Source organism: Triticum urartu, chromosome 7 (assembly GCF_003073215.2).
Source record: "Triticum urartu cultivar G1812 chromosome 7, Tu2.1, whole genome shotgun sequence".
Taxonomy (NCBI): Eukaryota; Viridiplantae; Streptophyta; class Magnoliopsida; order Poales; family Poaceae; genus Triticum; species Triticum urartu.
In genome coordinates, this window is record NC_053028.1 from 718,985,992 (window position 1) to 718,992,885 (window position 6,894).

Below are 6,894 nucleotides of genomic sequence, written 5' to 3' on the forward strand. Positions count from 1 at the left end.
TACATGTTTACTTTAAACGGTGGAGCTGTCAGTTGGTGCAGTTCTAAACAAAGCGTCATAGCGGGATCTACATGTGAAGCGGAGTACATAGCTGCTTCGGAAGAAGCAAACGAAGGAGTCTGGATGAAGGAGTTCATATCCGATATAGGTGTCATACCTAGTGCATCGGGTCCAATGAAAATCTTTTGTGACAATACTGGTGCAATTGCCTTGGCAAAGGAATCCAGATTTCACAAGAGGACCAAACACATCAAGAGACGCTTCAATTCCATCCGGGATCTAGTCCAGGTGGGAGACATAGAGATTTGCAAGATACATACGGATCTGAATGTTGCAGATCCGTTGACTAAGCCTCTTCCACGAGAAAAACATGATCAGCACCAAGGCTCCATGGGTGTTAGAATCATTACTATGTAATCTAGATTATTGACTCTAGTGCAAGTGGGAGACTGAAGGAAATATGCCCTAGAGGCAATAATAAAGTTATTATTTATTTCCTTATATCATGATTAATGTTTATTATTCATGCTAGAATTGTATTAACCGGAAACATAACACATGTGTGAATACATAGACAAACAGAGTGTCACTAGTATGCCTCTACTTGACTAGCTCGTTAATCAAAGATGGTTATGTCTCCTAACCATGAACAAAGAGTAGTTATTTGATTAACGAGGTCACATCATTAGTTGAATGATCTGATTGACATGACCCATTCCATTAGCTTAGCACCCGATCGTTTAGTATGTTGCTATTGCTTTCTTCATGACTTATACATGTTCCTATGACTATGCGATTATGCAACTCCCGTTTACCGGAGGAACACTTTGGGTGCTACCAAACGTCACAACGTAACTGGGTGATTATAAAGGAGCATTACAGGTGTCTCCAAAGGTAGATGTTGGGTTGGCGTATTTCGAGATTAGGATTTGTCACTCCGATTGTCGAAGAGGTATCTCTGGGCCCTCTCGGTAATACACATCACTTAAGCCTTGCAAGCATTGCAACCAATGAGTTAGTTGCGGGATGATGTATTACGGAACGAGTAAAGAGACTTTCCGGTAACGAGATTGAACTAGGTATTGGATACCGACGATCGAATCTCGGGCAAGTAACATACCGATGACAAAGGGAACAACGTATGTTGTTATGCGGTCTGACCGATGAAGATCTTCGTAGAATATGTAGGAGCCAATATGGGCATCCAGGTCCCGCTATTGGTTATTGACCAGAGATGTGTCTCGGTCATGTCTACATTGTTCTCGAACCGTAGGGTCCGCACGCTTAACGTTACGATGACAGTTATTATGAGTTTATGCATTTTGATGTACCGAAGGTTGTTCGGAGTCCCGGATGTGATCACGGACATGACGAGGAGTCTTGAAATGGTCGAGACATAAAGATTGATATATTGGAAGCCTATGTTTGGACATCGGAAGTGTTCCGGGTAAAATCGGGATTTTACCGGAGTACCGGGAGGTTACCGGAACCCCCCGGGAGTCATATGGGCCTTAGTGGGCTTTAGTGGAAAGGAGAAAGGGGCATCCCAAGGTGACCGCGCGCCTGCCCCCTCCCCTAGTCCTATTAGGACTAGGAGAGGTGGCCGGCCCCCCTCTCTCTCTTTCCCCCCCTTGATGAATCCTATTCCAACTAGGATTGGGGGGGGGATCCTACTCCCAGAGGGAGTAGGACTCGTCCTGGCACGCCCCAAGGCTGGCCGCACCTCTCCCCCCTTGCTCCTTTATATACAGGGGCAGGGGGCACCTCTAGACACACAAGTTGATCATTGAGATCGTTCCTTAGCCGTGTGCGGTGCCCCCTGCCACCATATTCCACCTCGATCATATCGTTGTAGTGCTTAGGCGAAGCCCTGCGTCGGTAGTACATCAAGATCGTCACCACGCCGTCGTGCTGACGGAACTCCTCCCCGAAGCTTTGCTGGATCGGAGCCCGGGGATCGTCATCGAGCTGTACGTGTGCTAAGAACTCGGAGGTGCCGGAGTAACGGTGCTTGGATCGGTCGGATCGGGAAGAAGACATACGACTACTTCCTCTACGGTGTGTCAACGCTTCCGTTGCGATCTACAAGGGTATGTAGATCAGACTCTCCCCCTCGTTGCTATACATCACCATGATCTTGCGTGTGCGTAGGAAATTTTTTGAAATTACTACGTTCCCCAACATATATATATATGGGTCTTTTACATCTGTATCCCTAACTCGAACCCACTACTCACATTTGCCCCTAATTCGCAAGACTGCTCAAAAATACCCCTCCGCCGTCATGTTCCCTTATAGAATTGCCCTTCCGTGCCGTTTCCGTCCAGTCAAGGCTGTTTGACTGGTAAGCAGTCGTTTCTTTGACATTTTTGCCCCTCCGTCCTTACACCTGGGCCCAGGTCACCAGTTCACTCTCTCTCCCTCTCATTCTCTCGCCCGAGCCGCACACTCTCTCTTTCTTCCCCAAATCGCCTCCCACCGTAACCCTAACCCTAGCTCGCTCGATCCAACTCGCAAGGCTCGATCTCCTGATGGCAGCCATGGTGGAGCTTCAGATTTGACTCTACGCGGCACTCTACTACGACGGCGGCGGCGGCGGATGGATGGGGATAGCAGTTGCGGCGGCGGCGGCGGCGAACGAGGGAGCACACCGCAGCCACAGAAGCATGCTTCAGCGGGGTAAGTTTCTCTTCTAATCTGGCGGAGTCTCATGCCAGTTGTAGTTCGATTTGGGATTTGTTGACCTAGTTCATAGTGCTCATGGCGTTGGGATCTGTCTCTGTTTTCCATGGTCATCGTAGGATCGACCCCGATAGAGCAGTCAGGATGGAATGTAGAATGGAAACCATACTTCTAGCTAGAGCTGGCACAAAAGCAACCAGTACAGGATTCTCTTTTCCTTTTGTTGCTGACAATCAATGGACTTTTAATCAGTTTAGATCTGCCATATGTGCTCAATATCCATGGGGTCTACATGATGCAGTGGAATGCAGGTACTGGGACATTGACAAAACAGCTTGGGTCCCTGTCCAGTGTGATGATGAGCTTGGTATCATGTTTGCAATACATGATTATTTCCCTGCTAAACTAGAAATCAGTGTCATACAAAGGAAGAGAGGAGAGCCAGAGAGCAAAGGAACAAGATCTCAGTCTAGGTCTAGAGGTAAAGGTAGGACCAGCCAATCAAGGGGCAGGAAAAAAAATGCTCATAGTAGAGGCAGCAGTAGTTCCATGCAGGCACCAGGAACACCTACTATAGAAGTTCCTAAGAATGCAGGTCCCTCTCAGAGTAGAGATTCAGTTGACCCCTATACTGAAGAGGGACTACCAGATGATTGGCCAAGTGATGATGAGGATGAAAAGTTGTTTCCATAGTTTGTAACAAGGAAGAAGGGCAAGGAGAAAGATGCTGAGGGGGAAGATTATGTTCCACCCCCTGAAGGCATGTTTGCTGAGGCAGGTGAAGATGAGAAGGAGGAGGACAGGGACATGGGATACTCTGAAACATCTGATGAGGAAAGACTAGATGTGCAATACAATAGAGATGATCCTTCTTTGGCACAGGGAACAATATTTTCCAGTGCTTTAGACTGTAGAAATGCTCTTGCAACCTTCTCAATAAAGACTCAAAGTGAATTTGTGATAGACAAGAGTGATAGTACTAGGTTGACAGTGCATTGTGCTTATAAGAGGTGTCAATGGAGGATGCATGCCTCCTTAATGAGACATAGCACACTGTTTCAGGTATCTAATATATAGCAATTAACATTGCATTGTGCTTATAGTTAGCAGCATTGATACTGTATTTTGTGTGCATGTTGCAGTACATAGGTTCTAACATGTGTCTGAACTTTCATGAATGCAGGTTAAGGTGAATAAAACTGCTCATACATGTCCCAGTGTGAACAGGAGAAAAAGATTGAAGTCAGCTAAGAGTAGATGGGTTGCTGATGCTGTGAAGACCTGGGTTTTAGAGGATTCAGAAGTGGGACGAACAGAATTGCAGAAAAATTTGAAGAAGAAGTATGGCCTGGCACTTCCATATATGAGAGTATTCTATGGGAAGCAAATGGCACTTGACAATATCTATGGTAAGTGGGTTGACTCTTTCCAGTTACTGTATACCTTCAAGGCAGAAGTGGAGAAAGCATCTCCTGGTAGTGTAGTTACCATTGATAAACACACTGTGCAGTACAAACTAAATGGGAAGAGTAGACAGAAAGAGTGCTTTAGAAGAGTATTTGTTTCTTTCAAAGCATGTTGGCATGGTTTTTTGAATGGATGTAGGCCTTATCTTGCAGTAGATGCCACTGCATTAAATGGCAGATTTAGAGGGCAACTAGTTAGTGCATGTGCTGTGGATGCTTGCAATTGGATCTTCCCAGTTGCATATGGAGTTCTAGAGGGTGGAAACATAGACAGTTGGACTTGGTTTTTTCAGAACTTAAGAGAGCTTATAGGACACCCACCAGGTCTTGTTATCCACACTGATGCATGCAAAGGCCTGAAGACTGCAGTGGAAGATGTGTTCCCAGGTGTGGAGCACAGAGAATGCATGAGGCATTTGGCTGCAAAGTTCACAAAAAAGTTTAGAGGAAAATTCTTTGATCAAAATTTATGGCCCTGTTCATTGACATACAGCATAAAGAAACACAACTACCATCTTAGGCAGTTGCACAGTAAGGCTGGTGTGAAGGAGTACTTAGAGGAGCATCATACCAAGCTATGGGCAAGGTCACTGTTCAATGAAGTATGTAAAGTAGATTATGTTAATAACAATCTAGCTGAGTCCTTTAATTCAAAGATTAAAAAATGGAAGGGTGTAGACAATGTGGACTTGCTAGACAAAATAAGACAGTTTATAATGGAGAAGTTTGATCTCAGACAGCAGATTGCAGCTGCTACATTCATTGGCCACATCATAATCCCCAAAGTCATGAAAATGCTTCATGCAAAATCTAAGGACCTTGATATGGAGATAGTGAAGAGAAGCACATATGAGGCAGAGATCACAGCAGTTGACAAGGAAAAGAGAGAGTGGAGATATCCAGTAAATTTGGCCACTGGGACTTGCAGTTGTAGAAAGTGGCAGTTAACTGGACAGCCTTGCATACATGCTTTGTATTTTATTACTTCAATGAGAGGCCCAGTAAGTGAGATTGATCAGTATGTACATGAGTACTTTTCTGTTGCTAGATTCAATGCTACTTATGCTGAAAATTTGCCTGCAATGGAGGGCAAACAACAGTGGGATGTGGTGGACCCTGGGTTTAAATTGTCTGCTCCATTGCAAAACAGGGCCCCTGGTAGACCTAGGAAGACAAGAATTAGGGCAAAATCTGAGGGAAAAGGACTTGGAGGAAGGAGAAAGAAATGTGGCAGGTGTGGAAGGCTTGGCCATCGTGGCACTCACTGCAAGGAATCCATTGACCCAGCTTTTGGGGAAGAAGAGCACTGGGGGGCTGAAAATGCAACAGATGATCATTTAGATGCTGAAACAGATGCTGAAAATGCTACTGAGGTTGAAACAGATGCTGAAAATGCAACAGAGGTTGAACCTGATGCTGAAAATGCTATAGAGGTTGAACCTGATGCTCCAATTGCCACAGATGCACCAACAGTGTCATCTGCTGTAAGGTGCAACTGCTATAGATGTTCTCATTTCATTTTTTGCTTCATTTGGTGTTCTCATTTCCTTTTGTGCTGCATTTAATGTTCTCATTTCAATTGTAGCCCAAGGAAGAACTACAAAAGGGCAGCTGATAGAGGGATGTCACGAGCCAAGAAGAGGCTCAAGTATGCACTAGATCCTACAGTAGGATCTGTAACTGGAAGCAACCAGCTAAGCAAAAAGTGAGCAAAACTGTCACCACAAGGAGTACTTCAAGGCTCTTAACTAACCCTGCTTGCAACACCAGGAGCAAGAAGATGAAAGACCTGTGACTGGAATCATTTAGGGCACTGCTGTTTTTGTTGTTCAACAACTATTTGTGAACTTGTTAGCTGCTACCTTAAGTGTGTGATGCTGAAATTATGAATTTATGTAATGGTGAACTTGTGAGCTACTATCTTGAATGTGCAATGTTTTGGGTTTCGTAGTAATTTCAAAAAAATTCCTACGCACACGCAAGATCATGTGATGCATAGCAACGAGGGGGAGAGTGTTGTCTACGTACCCAACGCAGACCGACTGCGGAAGCGATGACACGACGTAGAGGAAGTAGTCGTACGTCTTCACGATCCAACCGATCAAGCACCGAAACTACGGCACCTCCGAGTTCGAGCACACGTTCAGCTCGATGACGATCCCCGGACTCCGTTCCAGCAAAGTGTCGGGGAAGAGTTCCGTCAGCACGACGGCGTGGTGACGATCTTGATGTATTACAGCAGCAGGGCTTCGCCTAAACTCCGCTACAGTATTATCGAGGAATATGGTGGCAGGGGGCACCGCACACTGCTAAGGAATAGATCACGTGGATCAACTTGTGTGTTCTAGGGTGCCTCTACCTCAGTATATAAAGGAGCCAAGGGGGGAGGGGGGCGCCGGCCAGGGAGAGGGCGCAGGAGGAGTCCTACTCCTTCCGGGAGTAGGACTCCCCCCCAATCCTATTCCAACTAGGATTCCCCAAGGGGGGGAAAGAGAGAGAGGGGGGCCGGCCACCTTCTCCTAGTCCTAATAGGACTAGGGGAGGGGGAAGTGGTGCAGCCACCTTGGGCTGCCCCTTTCTCCTTTCCACTAAGGCCCATGAAGGCCCATATGGCTCCCGGGGGGTTCCGGTAACCTCCCGGTAACCCGGTAAAATCCCGATTTCACCCGGAACACTTCCGATGTCCAAACATAGGCTTCCAATATATCAATCTTTACGTCTCGACCATTTCGAGACTCCTCGTCAT